Source organism: Herpailurus yagouaroundi, unplaced genomic scaffold (assembly GCF_014898765.1).
Source record: "Herpailurus yagouaroundi ecotype Mexico unplaced genomic scaffold, PumYag 163, whole genome shotgun sequence".
NCBI lineage: Eukaryota > Metazoa > Chordata > Mammalia > Carnivora > Felidae > Herpailurus > Herpailurus yagouaroundi.
Window position 1 is genome coordinate 29,034,443 of NW_024412404.1, and position 19,281 is coordinate 29,053,723.

The 19,281-nt window shown below is 42.9% G+C and overlaps 1 long non-coding RNA gene and 1 pseudogene across 1 annotated transcript; one reads left to right on the forward strand and one right to left on the reverse strand.

Moving 5' to 3' along the window:
• Window positions 1–919: 919 nt before the first annotated feature.
• Window positions 920–2,334, reverse strand: LOC121037455 (eukaryotic translation initiation factor 2A-like; annotated as a pseudogene).
• A 2,010-nt stretch (window positions 2,335–4,344) lies between these two features.
• On the forward strand, window positions 4,345–18,317 carry LOC121037528 (uncharacterized). Its single transcript, XR_005793806.1, has 2 exons — window positions 4,345–4,504; window positions 18,083–18,317. It is a non-coding gene; the product is annotated as an uncharacterized LOC121037528 (long non-coding RNA).
• The last annotated feature ends 964 nt before the right edge of the window (window positions 18,318–19,281 follow it).

The following is a 19,281-nucleotide window of genomic DNA, read 5'->3' on the forward strand; positions in this document are numbered from 1 at the left end:
TAAATGAGAGGCTCAGCACACCAGAATTCTGCATCCAGCACCATTTCTGACCACTCCAGGCTACCCAAGAGGTTGCATAAACTCCTCTTTGTGAGGAGAAATGACACCCAGGCATGTGTTCAGACTCTTGGTGGGGGGGGGGGGGGTTCCTCCTTGGACAAAGCAAAGCCTGAGTCTTGGTTTAAAAATACAATAATGGAAGGGCGCCTGGGAGGCTCAGTCGGTTAAACGGCCGACTTTGGCCCAGGTCATGATCTCGCGGTCCGTGAGTTCGAGCCCCGCGTCGGGCTCTGTGCTGACAGCTCAGAGCCTGGAGTCTGTTTCAGATTCTGTGTCTCCCTCTCTCTGGCCCTCCCCCGTTCATGCTTTGTCTCTCTCTGTCTCAAAAATAAATAAACGCTAAAAAAAAAAAAATTTAAAAAATACAATAATGGAAACATTAAAGACTCCAGGAGGAAGTGGACTATAAAGCAATTCAGTTTTTCAGAAAATTACTATATTGAGTTTATACTGAACAACTTAGTAAGTTAATACAGGTTCAAAAGAAAGAAATATTCATTCTAAAGTTACAGAGACAAACTTTGGTATACCTTGCTGCTTTTGCACTGACTCCTTTTATCCAGTCTAATGGGCTGTATTTCTTTTCATTTAAATGCCTTTACTCATTTATGTCAGTGATGCTGAATAATAATGACTTTTGACTTACAGTCTGTTGAACTTAGCTAAGAAATTTGCATCTCTTTTCTACATGTATTGAAAGGTAGGAAAAGCCAATTTAATGGGCATTATTAACTAATTTCACATATATTCCAAAGCCTGGAAAATGGCTGTTATAGATGAGCAATAAACATGGGTACATGATGGGTAGGGGAAGTTCAGGTGCTCTACAGGGTTTAAGGCAGAAGATGTATTTCCACCGTTATGCTAACAACTTGCTCTCTCTGTCGATCTTTAAAGTAACCAATTTCAAATCTTCCTGCTTCTGGAGAAGATGGTATCTCTTTAAACATCTCCAACTTAGAGTTTTTCTAGTGGTGGTTTCAGCTGCTGACTGTTCTTTCAGGGCTCAGTTGCCTTCAGGTCTTTGGTTTTTGAATTTTTCATCTGTCTCAGAGTCTCCAGATGTGAACAGATACACAGTATTTCGTGGTGTGCTCTGTGGGGTAGGGGTCGATGCCAAATCTCGGTCCTTGTCACTTCTTGCTTTCTGCTTTGCAGCTCTCTTTGCCTCATATTTCCTTTGATTTTTAAGAGCTGCTTTTGATAATGGCTTATCATTTCCTGGTTGTGACTTCTCATTCAGCGGTGGTGTCTCCTCAGAGAGCTTGGAATTGGTGACTGGTTTGCTTCTTAAACCCGAAAATCCATCAACCACTGCAACTTTAGATTCTTCATTGGGCACATCACTTTTAACTGCCTCGTAAGCTATTGTTTTTGCTGGAAATAGCCTGTCCCCAAATGGCTGCCAGGACAGGGCTGGCATAATGCCAAAGCTTGTACCCATTATTAACATACAACCTGGGAGCATGCATGGCAGTTAAAACGCGCTCCCCATCTGGGCACCAAGCAAAATATGTAGGCTCAGAGGCTGCTAGTTTAGAAATAGGTTTGTATTTTTTAACATTCCATGATTGCATTTGTCTGTCAGGTTTTTAAATCTAGCTAACCTTAATATATGGCCATGAGGACTAAATACGTTAAAGCATTAATATACGGCCATGAGGACTAAATACGTTAAAGCATTAATATATGGCCATGAGGACTAAATACGTTAGATGCTAGAGCACTAGCTCTAAGTGAAACCATAGGATCACATTTCAAGTTGAAAACCATTTCTTTGGCAGGCATAGAACCATAAATAGCATAAAACTCAGTAGAACTAGAATTCTAAATTTCATCATAAATGGGGCCATGTTTTGGCAATTGAACAAATTTGTTGCAAGGTAATGCAACATTGGTTCTGCCTATCAGGAAAGTTTTTTCTTCTTAAGTCTGTGCTAACTACTCCAACACAGCAGTGCTTTTTATTCCTTAGTGTCCTCACCTTATCAAGCCCAGAGGAACTGACTGTGGCACCTTGGACCATCACCACCACCGAATCTGTACCCTCATCTGCCAGGAGGGGCGTGGACACCTCCATCTTCTCCTGGGAAGGTTCTATCCATTTTCAAAGTCCCTTAATGTCACAAATCACTCTACTGCTGTTGAGTCTGTTATCTGACCGACTTGGAAGGGATCAGTATGTGGGTCCCTTTAGTACTGTGAACACCATGATCTTCCCCACTTTTCGCCGTCCCTCGGGCTGAAGTAGTCATCCTGGCTCTTTATGTAATTACTTCCTTGTTAGCCTTCAAACTTTAGTGAAACGAATCATCCTTTCAAATTAGCCTTTCCCAGAAAATGTCTACCTCATTGCCCTTCTCAGTCGTTACTTCCTTCGTGGTCGTTATCTTGCTTCATTCTGTGTTTGCCTGTCAGTTGTCTGCCTGCCAGCAAAATGTAGGCTCCGTAAGGGAAGGGAGTTCTTTGATCTTACTCATCACCCATCCCCAGAACTTAGTACAGAGCCTGGCACAACCTAAGTGTTCAAGATATACTTGCGAAATGCGTTAATTTTTGCCCCTTCCTTAGCTCTTAGTGCCCAAAGTGCTTAGTAAGTAGCTAAGAAACACACATTTCTGTTGTTTGTACTGTTGCAAATGCCCTCCGAGCGTGGCAGCCTTGGGGCAAGAGAATACCTTTTCCTGATCTTCCCTCTTGGTTCTGTTCATGTGGCAGCATTGCTTAGAAGCAGGTTCCCTTTGGTCACTGCCAGGACAAGAAATAATCATTTGTAGGTAGAAGACATCATGGCTACGGAATCCTGAAATATCTCTCAGTTTTGTTCTTTTACTGGAAAAGAAGAGCCTGTAGATGTGGGCCCCTGAATCAGAGAGAAAGTTCTGATTTTCCTTGTCTATGGTTTAGACTTAAATGAAAGACTGTTCTCCTGCCTTTCCAGAGCCCTTTCTCACCCTTGCTGGGCACCCGGCCCCGCCCAGGGAAGGAGCCATCCGGGCACACCGGGAAGGGTCAATAGTCATAATCCTGCATCTGGATGCTCTGTGCAACAAGTGAAACAAGACTTCTCCATGGGAACCCTCTCTTCCTTTAAGAGTCAGAGTCCTGGTTTGTGTCTTGAGGTTGCTTCACACAGTCATGCTTTTAGCTCTTTGGTGTAACTCATTGCTGAGTTCAGACCTGGCGCATTCAATATCTCCATCTGAGTAATTCATTTGTTTAAAATTTTGAAACCATCTGAAAAATACAGCACGGTGTTAAACTGTGTGAGTGTGTGTGTGTGTGTGTGTGTGTGTGTGCGCGCGCGTGCGTGTATTTCAAAGAGCGTATGGGAAAATCCCTTTTTCCATTGCTATTTATAACCCTTCCCAGGCACTAAAAGGACAACAGCCATAACTCTTACCCATCCAAAAGAGTGCCGAGTACAGCACTTTCTCATTTTATGCACCTCCTTGCTCTTAAGTGCTCACTGTTTGGATTTCTGATCTGATAACTTTATTTAAGAATTGCGTTTTACTGGAATTTCGTGCTTGTCAGAGCTTTTTCTTCTGGCCAGGTGCTTCACCTCTGTGGTAACTCCTCCTGCTCTGTACAGAGGGACCAGGGTGGCGCCTGCTGCTGGCGGTGCCGCAAACTCTGGTCAGGGACACCGACTGTCACGTGACTAGGGCCACTCATACACAGTTGTCCAGGAGACCCTAACACCACAGAAGGAATGGGCCACGCGGGCTCTTGCACCTTCCGGCACCTGGCTGTCCCTCTCACTTCGTCCCCTGCCACTTGGCAGAACCCTGGTGCCCAGAAGGTGCTCTACAAATACCTGTCGAATGAATGTGCCTGCTTCTACCCTCTGCTCTTTCTGTTACCCAAGTCCTTAAGATTCTCCACTTGTAGCATGGCCTGTCATGGGTAGGAGTCTCTGAATAAGTTCTTCTGTCTTGCCATCTGGCTTTAGGAATGCATTTTTTCTTGTTTCACAGTGTGAGTTAGGTCCATGTGTTTACCCTTGAGACGAAGAAATTGAAAAAGTTTGCAAAGGGACTGGAGGACTAAAAATGTGTCATACATCGTCTCGAGATATAAAAGAAGTTTGGGTTGAAAAGAAACCGAGGACTTTGGAACCGGCAATTTCCAATTTTCCAGGATTTGGCACTGGGAAGGAAGGGCCACCCAGCTTAGAGTGGCAGGGCTGGGAGTGCTGGGGGCCGTGCAGAAGGCAGGGTTGGAAAGAAGGACTTTGGGGGCTCTTCTAATGCCCTGCTGAACTTCCCTTTGTTCAGCCTGTGTGCGGAGGAGAAGGAAGACGTGCCCTCAGGCCCTGAGCCTGAGTGCTCAGTGCACCGGGAATCTTCGCTGACTCTGGACTGCACCCTAAACCAGGAAATACAGAACCAATGACTCGGCCATGGAGTGAACTCCTAAGCCTCCTAGAAGTTGAGGCAGGGTGAGCTAGAGCTATATCTTTGCGATGGGAAAGATTATCAAAATCTACTATTAAGTGGGAAAACATAAGTAAAAACTTATACATTTATGTATACAGTGGGTATAAAGCACGTGCACACACATACACACTCTGAGGAATAATCACCCCCACACTGATACAGGGTTCAGGCTTTTAAATGGACATTTTCTTACAGGTGTTATCTTATGCCTCATTCCATGTGATAGCCCAGTTCCTGGCTGATTCTGATGGCCCCGGTGGTCTGTGTTCTGGAAAGCCAACCCCCCCATCCCCTCCATACATTCTATATCCCCATTTCCTTTCCAGGGGGTTTCCATTTCTGCTCTGCATCCAATCTGCTTGCTAGGTTGACTATAGTCTCCTCAAGGAATCGGTATCTTCTTTGTGAGAGATTTGTATTCCACTGAACGTGGTTCGGTACAAAAGCATTTGATTGACAACTGACTTTTTTAAGTTTAAAATTTTTTAAAAAGTTTATTCATTTGAGGGAGACAGAGACAACGCGAGTGGAAGAGGGGCCGAGAGAGAAGGAGAGAGAGAATCCCAAGGAAGCTCTCAACTGCCAGTGGGGGGCTCGAACTCACAAACTGTGAGATCATGACCCGAGCCAAAGCCAAGAGTCAGACGCTTAACCCAGTGAGCCACCCAGGTGATTTTTGTAATTGACAACTGACTATTAAGTAATGTATGAATTATGTCAGTGGAGGCCTCTGGGGTTTTCCCACTTCTTAGGGACTTGCAGAAAGACAGATTTTCTTTTAAGGTCAAAGAGACCTGATCTTAGGAGCCCATGTGCCTGATCTCTTTCTCTCGGCCTCTGCATAACCCCTGGACTGTACTGGTATAAGGACGGAGAAGGCAGTCCAGCCATTCTGGTTCTGGGCCACAACAGATACCAGGCCCCAGGACTCAGCCAGAGGTTCTAAGAATACCCTGGGGAGACGGGCACCCAGCCAGCTGTTTGCCTGACTTGGCTGCAGTCCCAGCATGTGTTCGAGGTATTTAGAAAGTGCGGCATGGGGGCGCCTGGGTGGCGCAGTCGGTTGAGCCTCCGACTTCAGCCAGGTCACGATCTCGCGGTCCGGGAGTTCGAGCCCCGCATCAGGCTCTGGGCTGATGGCTCAGAGCCTGGAGCCTGTTTCCGGTTCTGTGTCTCCCTCTCTCTCTGCCCCTCCCCCGTTCATGCTCTGTCTCTCTCTGTCCCAAAAATAAATAAACGTTGGGAAAAAAAAAAAAAAAAGAAAGTGCGGCATGAATGCCTCTGACATGGCCCCCATGTGGGAAACTAAAATGTGTCATTTCTCAGGGACAGTTCTGAGTGTCACTCAAGTGGCCTCACCGGGAAGTATACTCATCTATCTGCCCCTATCACCCATGACTTCCTTTATGTATTCTTTGGAAGCTTTTGTTTAGTCTTTTATTTTTAAATTCCCAAATTAGGTGTTCAATGTATTTATCGATCACTTTTTTCTTATTTAAAAAAAACTACAGATTAGTTGTATAAATAATGGATGTAGCCAGGGTTGAACTTCAAACATTAGAGATTAGCTAAAGTCTTCCTCGGCTATCAGTTTCGACCTCAGCTTCCTCCACAGAGACAATTGTTAGAGTTTTGTGTGTTCCCTTCCAGATGTTTTTATACCAATACAGAATTTTATTCTGTGGTTGGTTCAGCTATTTTTAGTCGGCTTTTGAAACCTACAAAAATATTCAAAGCCAAACAATGTCCTTGAATATGGTTTCAGATGTAGAACACAGATATTGATATGAAAGAGTTTCCTTTTCATTGATTATAGGTAATCTATCCTGCATGTAATTTCCTCTTTGATGCAGGGCGTAGTTCAGAGATGATTTTTGAATTTTCAAATGGATATTTTTATCATCTTTTGGTTGTATTTGGCTTTATTGAATAATGACTATAAACATCTTGTGCAGCCCCTGCTTCTGGAAATTCATTGAATATTTGTTTGTAATTCATTACATGGTTTGCTTTTATAAATAGGAACTATGGGGGCGCTTGGGTGGCTCAGTCGGTTAAGCGTCTGACTTCGGCTCAGGTCATGATCTCACAGCTTGTGGGTTCGAGTCCCACATCAGGTTCTGTGCTGACAGCTCAAAGCCTGGAGCCTGCTTCCAATTCTGTGTCTCCTTCTCTCTCTGCCCTTCCTCTGCTCACGCTCTGTCTCTCTCTCTGTCAAAAACAAGTAAACATTAAAAAAATAAGTAGGAAATATGGAATTAGAAAAAAATAATTCCCTGTAGGGCTGTGGCAGATACCTTTCTGTATAGTCACAAAATCAAGTTTCCTGATTATATTACAAAAATCTTCTACACTTGAACTGAAAGAAACATATTACAATATTCTGCTCTGACTTGAGCTGCTTTTTAAAGGCCTTAAAAGTGTTTCCATAAAGTTTTATTTCATTTTGTAATTTTACTCCTGGGTTGTTTGGTACAAAAGGTTTAATGACTCTTATACATTATGGAGCATATTTTTTATTATTGGTGCTTTATCATTAACTGTCTCAATTTAAAGATTTTGCCCTTGAATTTCACTTTACCTGGTTTTGAAATAAACTAACTCTGTTTCTTTTTGTAATAGTCTACTTATTATATTTTTGCCCCTCCCTCATTTTCAACCCATCTTTGTTGTGGTTTTTATTTTGTGTATTTTCTGACTTTTTAATTTTGAAATAATTATAAATTCACTGGAAGTTGCTAAGATAATATAATTAGGTTCTTTGAACCCTTCATGCAGTGTCCCTTAATGGTTACATCTTACCTACTCAAGGTCAGGAGACTGACATTGGTACCACATGTGTTTGTCGTTCTACGCCATTTTGTCCCGTGTGTCAAAATGATTCACGGAGGCACAGATCACTCAAGATACAGCCTAATTCATCACCACACACATCAACCTCATGCTGAACCTCTGTTGTCATATCTACTCCCCTCTGCCCCACCATTTCTAACCCCCGACAACACCATTTTCCATTTTTATAATTTTGTTATTTCGAGAATATTGTATAAATGGAATCATACAGCATACGCACTTTGGGGGTTGATTTTGTTTCACAATGCCCTTGCGATCCATCTGCATTGTCTGTGTAGCAATAATTCATTCTTTTTAATTTTTGAGTAATATTCCATGGAATGGGTGTTCCACAGTTTGACCCTTCACTGGTTGAAGGACATTTGGGTTGTTGCCAGTTTTTGACTATTCCAGACAAAGCTGCTATGAACAATCACATATAGGTTTTGTATGGACGTAAACTTTCATTTCTCTGGGATGAATGCCTGGGAGTAATAGAATGTTTCGTATGGTAAGAGTGTGTTTAGTTTTTTAAATATCTTGTCTTTCAAGTGCCTGGGTGGCTCAATTGGTTAAGTGGCTGACTCTTGGTTTCGGCCTGGGTCATGATCTCATGGTTTTGTGGGTTCGAGTCCCACATTGGGCTGGGCTGACAGTGCGGAGCCTGCTTGGGATTCTCTCTTTCCCTTTCTCCCTGCCCCTCCCCACACCTCACCCTATCTCTGTCTCTCTAGAAATAAATTTAAAAAAATATCTTGTCTTGCCCATTTTCTAACCAGAATTTTAAAATTCATTATTACTGTGGAGTTTTCAGAGTTCGAGTTTATTGATTTTTTTTTTTTTTCCTGTTTTGGATCATGCTTTCGGCGTCATGTCTAAGAAGCCTTCACCATGCTCTGGACGCTGATCTTTTTCCTATGTTATTTTCTAAATGTTTTACAGTTTTAGCTTCTCATTTAAATCCATGATGCATCTGGAGGGAAATTTGTATAAGGGGTGAAGTTTGAGTTGAGGTCGGTTTGTTTGCCTCTGGTTGTCCAACCACTCCTGTAGTGATGTCGTCGGCTACCCTCCCTCCACTGAACCGCTTTTCAGTTTTGTCAGAAATGTGTTAGCTCTATTCTGGGAGCCTGTGTTTTGACTTTTTATCCTGTTCCACTGATCTCTGTGTCTATCCCTCTGAAAATACAATATATCCTTGAATAATAAAGCTCTATCATCGGTAAATTCTCCCACTTTATTCTTCGTTTTTAAAATTTTTTAGTTATTCTAGCTCCTTTCCATTTCTTGTATATTGTCTTAAATTTTTAATGAATTTTTTAGTGTTTATTTTTGAGACAGAGAGAGAGAGAGAGAGAGAGAGAGAGAATGAGTGGGGGAGAAGAGAGAGAGGGAGACACAGAATCCAAAGCAGGCTCCAGGGTCTGAGTTGTCAGCACAGAACCTGGAACAGGGCTTGAACCCATGAACCACAAGATCATGACCTGAGCTGAAGTCGGCCGCTTAACGACTGAACCACACAGGCTCCCCTTTTCTTAAATTTTTTAAAAGTTTATTTTGAGAGAGAGAGAGAGAGAGAGAGAGAGAGAGAGAGAGAGAATTCCAAGCAGGCTCCACACTGACAGCACAGAGCCCAATGTGGGGTTCGAACTCCTGAACCATGGGATCATGACCTAAGCTGAAACCAAGAGTCCGAGGCTTAACTGACTGAGCCACCCAGGCGCCCCTCTTACACGTTTTTTTAAATACATTTGTCTGTAGCTACAAAAATTCTTGCTGGAATTTTGATAGGAATTTCATTAATCTTGTTTAGAATTTGGGGAAAGTCGACATCTTTTTTCAATCCACGAACAGCGTGTCTCTCCATTTATTTAGATCAGTTTTTATTTCTTTCATTTGTGTTTTGTAGTTTTCAGAGTACAAGTCCTGTACGTGTTCTGTTAGATTTACACTGAAGTGTCTCATTTTGGGGGGGAGTTATTATAAAGTGTGTTGTATTTGTGATTTTGGTTTCCACATCTTCATTGCTAGTATATAAAAATATAGTTGATTTTTGTGCATTGATCTTTGACTTTGCTGAACTCACTTATTCTACAGTTGATTGATTTGTGGTGGGTTTAGACTGTTCACATTTATAATAATTATTGATATATTAGGGCTTAGGTCTGCCATTTTATATTTTGTTCTCTAATAGTTCTACTTTTTGTTTTCCTTTTTATTCACTTTCTGTAGATGACTCAAACATTTAAAAAAACTCCAGTTTGACTTCCAGGACTCTTTCTTTTTTTTAATTAATTAATTTATTTTTAGAGAGGGATCATGCACACAGGCTAGTGGCGGAGGTGCAGAGAGAGAGGAAGAGAGAGAATCCCAAGCAGGTCCCATGCTCAGTGTGGAGCCTGATGCAAGGCTGGATCTCATGATTATGAGATCGTGACCTAAGCCGAAATCAAGAGTCAGACACTTAACCGACTGAGCCACCCAGGTGCTCCTTCCATGCTGCTTTTTTTTGTGTATTTTCTTATAGATAGTTTTTTAAGTCATTGCTTGGGTATCATATTATACACACATAACTTTTCAGTCTACAGGTGATGACATTTTTTATTTTTTTTAATTTTTTTTTTTTAATTTTTTTTTTCAACGTTTATTTATTTTTGGGACAGAGAGAGACAGAGCATGAACGGGGGAGGGGCAGAGAGAGAGGGAGACACAGCATCGGAAACAGGCTCCAGGCTCCGAGCCATCAGCCCAGAGCCCGACGCGGGGCTCGAACTCCCGGACCGCGAGATCATGACCTGGCTGAAGTCGGACGCTTAACCGACTGCGCCACCCAGGCGCCCCGATGACATTTTAATAGTTTGAGTGAAGTATAGAAACGTTTTCTCCCTTTATGTCTTTTTACCTTACATACATTGGGAGTTGCATTAGACATCATTACACATTTTGCTTTGCCAGTCATTATTTAGGAAATTCAAGAGAAGGAAAGTCTATTTCCTTTACTCATATATTTGCTCTTTCTGTTTTTTCTTCCTGCTGTTTCCATATTCCTTTTCCTATCATTTTCTTTCTGTTTAGTGAAATTTATTTATTAGTCATTCTTTTATGGAAGGTCTGCTGGTGACATATTCTTTTGGTTTTCCTTTATCTGAGAATGTCTTGATTCCCCCCTTTTCCTGAAGGATATTTTCACTGGATATAGAATTCTGAGTTGACAGTTCTTTCTTTCCAGCACTTGGAAAATGTGACACTTCCTTTTGGCCTTAACGGTTTCTGATGAAAACCCTCTACTCATTTGAATTGCTTTTTCCTCTACAGCTAACTGATCCTTTTTCTCTGGGTGCTCTTAAAACTTTTCCTTCGCTTTTGGTTTTCAGAAATTTGGCTATGATGATATATCTTGTGGATTTCTTGAGTTTTATTATATTTGAGATTTACTCAGCTTCTTGAATATAGAAGTTTATATGTTTTTTCCAAATTTGGGAAATTTTCTACCATTTTTCTTTTCTTTTTTTCTCAGCAGCTTTAAAATTTCATGTTTATTCATATTTTTCAAAATATATGTACATAAAAAAAGGAAGATTTACAATAGGAAAGATTGACTTACATGCAGCACAAATTCCAATGAGCTCAGGATGGGATCACACATGATTATGGAGCTACTTCAGGCCAATCTTCTCAAGTACATTTCCCAGCCACACTCTAGGCTGCAGATGAGATCCCAGGAGACAATGCAAGTGGAATGAATCTACCATTTTTCTTAGAATAATTTTTCAGGCCCACCCCCTTCCTCCTCTCCTTCTGGTACCCTAATAACATAAATATTAGCTCTTTTTTAATAACTATTTATTTATTTTTGGAGAATGCAAGTGGGGGAGAGGCAGAGAGAGGGGGACAGAGGATCCCAAGACGGCTCTGTGCTGACAGGCTGATAGCAGTGAGCCCAATGTGGGGCTTGAATTCACAAACGGCGAGATCACAACCTGAACCAAAGTTAGTCACTCAACCAACTGAACTACCCAGTTTCCCCTAAATATTAGCCCTTTAGTTATAATCCCACATGTTCCTGAGTCCCTTTTCATATATATTTTTTTCAATGTATTTTCTTTCTGTTGTTCAGATTGGATAATTTCTATTTTATTTTCATGTTCACTGATTTTTCCCTCTACTTTTTTCCATTCTGCTGAAACCCTCTATTACATTTTTATTTTTGTTCTTGTATTTTTTAGTTAAAAATTTCCCTTTTGTTCTTTACATCTCTTGGGGGTTTTTTTGTTGAAAATTAAAAAAAAATTATTTGTTTCAACTTGCTTTGTGATTGCTAGTTGAAGCCTTTTTTTAATGGTAGTTGTATGAAGTCATTGCCAGAATATTCCAGCTTCTGTGTCATCTTCATTTTGGAGTTTATTGCCCGTTCTCACTCAAGTTGAGGTCTTCTCGGATCTCGGTATATTTGAATCCTGAAAATTTTAGCTATTATGTTATGAGATATTTGTTAAATCCTGTGTTTTTGCAAGTCTCATCTGATGCCATCCCAGCCATGAGTGGGAAGGGTGCCTCAGTACTGCTGGGTGGGCATTGAAGTGCAGGCTCCTGATGGGTCCACTGACACTGGCAGTGTGTGTGTGTGTGTGTGTGTGTGTGTGTGTGTGGTGGTGAGGAGCCAATTACTACTCAGTGAAGATGGAAATCCAGGCTGCTCTCCTTTGCCACCATCCTGGAGAGGTCTGGGGGGCGGATCTTATTACACCCCAGTGAGAGTGGAAGTGTTGGGTCTCCACTCAGCCTTGCTGGTGGGGATGGAGTGGGGACCGCAGCTTTCTTGGTGGTATTTGGCTGGAGTAGAATGGTTATTGTCACAAACGTTTCTCGTCTGGTGAAGCTTACCCAGTTCTGGTCCCTTGGCTAGAGAAAACAAGCTTTCCTTGGGGGAGACATTTTTTGTCTGTACCTGTTGGCATTTCCAGGTTGCTACCTTCTCCAGGACCCAGTCTGGGATTTGGGGGCCAAAAGAAAACCCCAGGACCTTGCCACCAGATCATAATTTGGGTTCCAGGGTCCCTGGCCAGCCTTCCTTTGTCTCTTTACTTTTCAGTCTTCTTATGTTTGTTTTATACTGCCCAGGATTTTAGGGGGCACTCAGCAGAAGGAAGAGGAGTATGTATATCTACTTTGTTATAGTGGAAATAGAAGCTCTCTACCATTTTGTTTTTAATGTATTTCATCCAGGCAGTTCACTACTCAATTATCCCATCTGAATGTCTTTACATTTAGATAAGGAATTGAGCTTCCTCAAACTGACTTCAAACGCTGATACAGAGCAATTAATTTCTTCCATTTTATTTACTATTTTGTACTTTGTAGCGATTTTTGGTCTTTATTTTCTTGATTAAATCAAGCACAATTTTATTTCTCTTTCCTGTGCCCCAGTCCTTCTACATTGGATGTTCTGTTATGCATCTCCATTGCGCTGGCAATGACTTCTTAAGTGGTCCGCAGCTAATAAGTGAAGAGTTCTGTTGTACCTCTGTGAATTGTCTGAGATCCTGGGGCTGTTTCATCTAGGAACACAGAAGCCGTGGCTCCCCGATCAGGGTTTTGGAGGAGGTCCACATGCTTGTGCCTCTCGGAAAGAATATCCATCAGAAAGCTCAGTTATGGAGGCAGGAAGCAGAGGGGGTGAAGCATGTTAACTGTAGGGACATCTGAATATAGCTAGCTGTCTTCTCTGGGCATGACGTCAGTCCCCGTGAGTTAAAACAATGACAGCACTAAGACCTCGCGCCATTGACATCTAATTCTGTTCCATATTACGTGAACCCTCTGGTCACAGCCCAGAGTGATCCTGGAGAGTCCCCTTTGGGTAGGGAACATAATTTCAAAGAAGGCCTTTTGGCCTCAAGCTGGTTCTTCTTAAAAGGTGACATGAGGGCATGACCTAGAATCTCAAGAATCTCAAGTCTTTTGGGGACAGGCCTTCCTTATCCATCATGATGGTTTGGTGGATGGAGAAGGAGTGCCCGGGCCTGGAGCCACCTGGGCTGATAGGACATTGCGTTAATTGTCTCCACCTGGTACTTGTCTGTCACTCCTGCCATCTTCCAAAGGCTGCTTATAATTTAGACCATAGTTGGTGAAGAAAGAAAAGAGCTGTGGCAATTTTTATGTTTATGTATTTGTTCTTTATTAGTAGTTTTAAAATTTTGGAGTTGTGGCAATTTTTAATTCTGTCTTTTTTTCTGAAGTTGCACCACCTCTCAGAAGTCTGTGCCTCCCACGTCCAAGTAGTCACTGAAGTTGGGTCCGATGTAGGAGGCTGAGTTAGCTGCGTGTGTACCCCATCCGAATGAACACTTGCTTCACCTTTCTATGCCTCAATGTCTCCCTGTAGGACTGGTTGTCAGCAGTCCCTGATTAACTAAGAAATTACATGAGAACGTATTCCGGGGATCCACGACGAGGGATCCCCAAATCTGTCCTGTTGGCCTGACATACTGATCGTTGGACGCTAACACACAAGAGAGTACTACCAAAGTGTCTTACATGCAGTGAATCTTCTTCATCTCCAGAGTCCTGATTTCAAATAGAAATATCTCACGTACACACATAATATTAAGTTCCTGAAGAGTTTTAGAATCTTAATGTCTTATGGTAGCAGAACTCTAAGAAACGTGAGAGAGGCCAGCCATCCTGTTCCACAGCAGGAAAATCTCAGGTCCAGTGTGGCTGTTACTGGCCCAGAGTCTCCCGGCCCCCAGCCAGGGTGCTTTCCTCCACACCCAGGAGATCACTGGCCTTTTGGTGCTAGCTGGCTGATTACAGAGTTTTGATGGGAGATGCTCACATTGGAGGGATGTGAATGAGGCGGTTTCACACCAAGAAAAATGCCATGTTCCTGGGTCTGGCCCTTCCCCTCTGAGCTCATTCACACTGTTCTTTGTCCAGGACCAGAACTTTATCCTTGCAGCCATTTTATAGATTCTCATTCAGTGAGTCAGCACATTGCTGTTGACTGTTTGCTCATTCTTCCTTCTCCCTCTCTTCCTGCCACAATTTTTTTAAAGCTCTTGAGGGCTGGCAACGCAGCACTGAACAAGACCGGCCAAACTCCTTTCCTCCTGAAGACTTGGCATTCTGACTTTGGAAGACATAATATGAAGACATAAATGAGGAAAACGTAATGAGTGGCAGGTGGTAGTGAGTGTTAGGGAGAAAAGTAATGACGGAAAGGGGATAAAGAGAGCTGGCGAACGTGCCCACTGACAAGGTGGTATTTGAGCAGAGAAGAGAAGGAGGTGAGAGAGAAAGTCTTATGGATAACCGGACGAAGACTATACAGGGCAAACAGCAAGTTCCAGCTCCTTGAGCTGGGAGCATTCTTGGGATGTCAGCAAGGAGACCGTTGTGAGTGGGGCCAAGTGAGAAAGGAGCAGATTAGCAGGACAGAAAGGAAAGAGGTGATGGGATTGAGTGGTAAGGGCTGGCTTTGCAAGAAACCGTAAGGACTTCGACCTTTATCCTGCGTCCAATGAGGAGCCATTGAATGAGGAGGACATGTGGGTTTTTTAACAAGCTCACTGTAGCTACTGTGTGGAGTGTAGAGTAGATGGCCAAGGGAAGAAGCAGGGATACCAGTTAGGAGGCTAGTGTAGAAATCCAGGGAAAGGTGGTGGTGTATGGACCAGGTGGAGGTCATGACAAGTGGCAGGTTCTGGACATATATTGGAAATAGAAATGTGAGGTCATGCTGATGGATTATGTGGAGTGTGAGAGGAGTAAAAGGTGACTGAGGCTTAGCTGAGCAAGTGGAAATTCCCATTCGCAAGTAGTAAAATTCGGGGTACAACTGGCCACGGGCACATGTTATTTTAAAAACCTGGATTTCTGGCTTTTCTAGAACAACTTGAGGACTGACATCAATGGGTTCAAATTCTTGCATAGCAACAACCTGCTGGAGGTGATTGAGGTTCTCTCTATGAATGGGGCAAGTGCCTTCCAATTTGCCACAGTCCCCACCACCCCTTATTGTCATATCTATCTGCTTCACTCATTACATTTTATAAATTGCCTGCCTGATCCCTATCATCATTTGATTTTGTAGACTGTGTGTCCCAGCTGCTGTATTAGACACTTTCACATGAACTTATACACCTACTTACCGTTGAGAACCCTGACTCTCACTCGTGTTTCTAGGACCACCCAGCAGGGGTAAAGGTTCTGCCCTTCCCACTTTGAAGAATCTCTAGTCCCCTTTATCTCCTTCCTCACAGTTCTGGGAGACCCACGCATTTTCTGGACTATCATGTAGTGTCTGCTCTTTCCTGCCTCTCATGAGCCTGCACATCTCTCCCGGTGCCTGTGATATGTCCCAACGTGTTGACTGGCTGAACTCAGTGTTGTTCACACCTTGTGCATGCAGTTGGGACAAAGCCTTATTGCAAGTGTCTGCTCCGAACCATTCCAGGCCTATTTCCATGGTCTTTTTTTTTTTTTCCTTAGGATGTGGCGCATCCTGGTTCTTCTTGTAGACAGTCCCTGACAGTCCTTCTCTGTAGTCCTCCAGATGTGCCAAGGCTGAACCATGGAACAAACATAGCACAGGCTCGAGCCGAGACCCTGCTCTATGACCTTTTGTTCTACAAATGGAAACAATGGAAAATTAAAAATGGAAAAATAACAAATCCTTACAGGCGCTAATATATTACAGTTACATCCTTTTAACTTCAGTGTCTCAGTGAATGAACATTTTTCCACAGTGCTTATCAGAGATCTAGTTCCATAAGACATTCCTAGAAAAAGTGCTCTTTGGCCAAGTAATTATATCTGCTACTTGGAGACCCAGAAAGCGCATCAGTGTATTCAGAGCTCAGTGAGCCCTGCAGTAAAGATGTCTGCTTATCCTGACTTAATCCAGCTAGTCCCTAAATTATGGAATGCTTTCATCACCGAATATTTTAAGAACACATTTTGGAAACAATGTTTTGTGTACTCAGGACAATCCTGGAGAAAACACTTAGTCTTCGAGAGGTGAAGTTTCTTTTCCCTGGAGCCAGAATATGTGTGAAAGTGTGAAAAATAGCCCACGTCTTCCAGCGCCAAACCTGGTTCTTTTGCCAGGATATCGTATTATCAGTTCATTCCGTAAAATTTCTGCTTCGCTAACATATATATTCCCATCAGCAACAACTCACTTCAGCAGTGGTTCTCCGGGGGCTGGAGGAATACTTTGAAAAGTCTCCCAATCTCGGCCTAAGCATTTGCATAACTGTATTTACAGGCCTACCTCCCTCAAAGCAACTTTACAATGATAATTTGTTACATGTGTTATATGTAGCGTACGTATTAATTACACTTGAATCAACAACTTTTACTTAGTTTTTCAGTTTTGAGAATGATGTGCGCTTCCTAAAAAGAAATCGGGGAAAAAGTCAAAAAAGAATGAAGACAAAAAATTACATCAACATAGAAACAAGCCGGTTAACACAGTGGTATTAAGTGCGTTCACACATCTACATGCACACATATGCACGTATGCATGCTACTGGGATAATGCACTGACAATACTTATGTCGTGACTTCCCTTGTGTTTACCATCCTGCTGTGAAAACGTTCACATCTCATTAAACACTCTTTGAGGATATGTTTTTAAAAATGCTTCTTCTTACTTATCTGTTTGTTTTTTAGAGAGGGGGGTGGGGAGGGGCAGAGGGAGAGGGAGACAGAAGCTAAAGCAGGCTCACGCCCAGCACGGAGCCCGACGTTGGGCTCGATCTTACGACTGTGAGATCATGACCGGAGCTGAAATTGAGAGTCAGTCACCTAACTGACTGAGCCATCCAGGCGCCCGGAGAGAGCTTGCTTTTATTGGCTGCATGATGCTCCCTCTCCTGAACGCGCAACGTTTCACCGAGCGATTTGTGGCACTTTTGCCAAGGGTTCTCTGTGCCATTTCCTCTGCTGAGCACTCTGTGTTTCCAGATGTCCTTTGCAGTATGATTGGACCAGCAGGTTGAGGTTTGAACAATGGGATGTGGACAGAAGTGCACTTAACAGTAATGGCGGATGGCAGAAGGCAGATGGAAACAGCCTGGATCTGAGAGTCACTGCTTGGAGGAAAGGCGCCATGGAGATGCCCAAAGGACACTAGACTTTCAATGAGAAACTAACCTTTGTTGTGTTAAGCCACTGAAATTTCGACCTTTCCTCGTTACTACTGTGTACTATTAACATACACTGGCACATCACCACATTTCTTGCACGGTTGAATGTTATTTTCAATTTCTTGTTTAAAAAATAAACCTTCAATGAATATATTAGACCATATATTTTTGTTTATATCTCTGGCTACCGTCCTTGAATATATTCTGATTTTTGAAAAACGTGTGACAATATACACCCCCCCCCCACACACACACTAAATACCCACAAACACTCAAAGCTGTGTATGAGAAAAACTGTCAGAATTTCTCTACTGTTGCTTATGAAAAATGTTTATTACCTAAAAACCTGGGGGCGCCTGGGTGGCTCAGTCATTGAAGCGTCCAACTCTCGGTTTCAGCTCAGGTCACGATCTCATGGTTCATCGGGCTCCCTGCTGACAGCACAGGCCTGCTGGGTATTCTCTCTCCCTCTCTCTTTGCCCCTCCCCCGCTCACACTCTCACTCTCTTTCTCTCTCAAAATAAATAAATAAACTTAAAAGGAGAAAATAACATCTCATTGTTTTAATTTTCATATTTCTGATTTCTGCAGGTTTGAAAGCACCCTTTCCTAAAGATCTCTCTGGGAAAGCAGGTGGGTGTTCCTCGATGGTTGAAACCACCAGGCACGAGCATTTCTTCACCTCTCCGGCTTCCAGCACCTTCCATCTCCATGAGCTGGGACTTCTTTGATTGAATTCCACCTCTTTGGATTTTGCAGTTAACTGCCTTGTCAGCAGCCTGGAGAACCCTTCTGTGTCTAGATGGAAATGAAGGTGCCGATTCTTCCCATTTTACATCTCTTTAAGAGAACGAGAAGCTCTCTTGGTCTTCTTAGTGATTCAGGAGAGGCATAATGAACCCTCAAGGGAGATACAAGGAACGCTCGGTCTCTTGGGTGGGGTGGACAGATGCCTGTATCACAACAGACCCCCACAATGTGCCGTAAGACAACCAACCAAAGAGTTGCAGGAGCACAGAGGATGGGGGCCAGGTCTGCCGGGGGGGCTGGAGCGTTCAAACTGGATCTTGAAGGTGATGTTCAAGGTAACATCTGAGCTTGATCTCTAGTCTGGGTCCCAGGCTGGCTGGGCCTTATCTCCCCTGACACCTCCCATGACAGGCCTTCTAATGGGAGTATACAAGCCAGGTTTCCCTGTGCTGAAAGGTGATCAAATCAGACAAATCATAAATCTCCAGCTGCTGTTTTGTCAGCATGTATATTTTCATAGAAAGGAGCAAATCTCTGCTGAGCAGGCCAGATAATCTCTGCTTTTCCTTACGTGTTCAGAACTGTGAAAGAACGCCCTGGGTGGAGACCTGGTTTTAATCACCTTTGATTAACACAGAGGCTTTTGAAGGCGACGGTGCTTTCCGTAAACTGTGGCAGGGTCCCAAGGCACTAACATGTCAGACCTCTTCCCAGTATGTGAAATGTCTAGAGGAGGGCCAAGGCATCGAGCCCATGGAGACAATCCACTGCACGGGGAGTGACTTTAATGCCTCTGACTCATTCCTCAAGGAAGTTTTTTGGTCCTATTATTATTATTATTTTTCATTCTTGAAAAATTGCAGGCCGTACAAAGCTAGAGACTTCTGGGTCCAAGTAATGTTTCAGCTTGCTTTCATTTAATACAAAAGGAAAGCTTTTAGGAGAGATTTAGGGAGGCCAGAGAAAGTATTGGGAATAGTTCCAGAAATGATTAAGAGGCTGGAAAGATCGAGCCTAGAAAAAAGCAAGAGGACTGCACA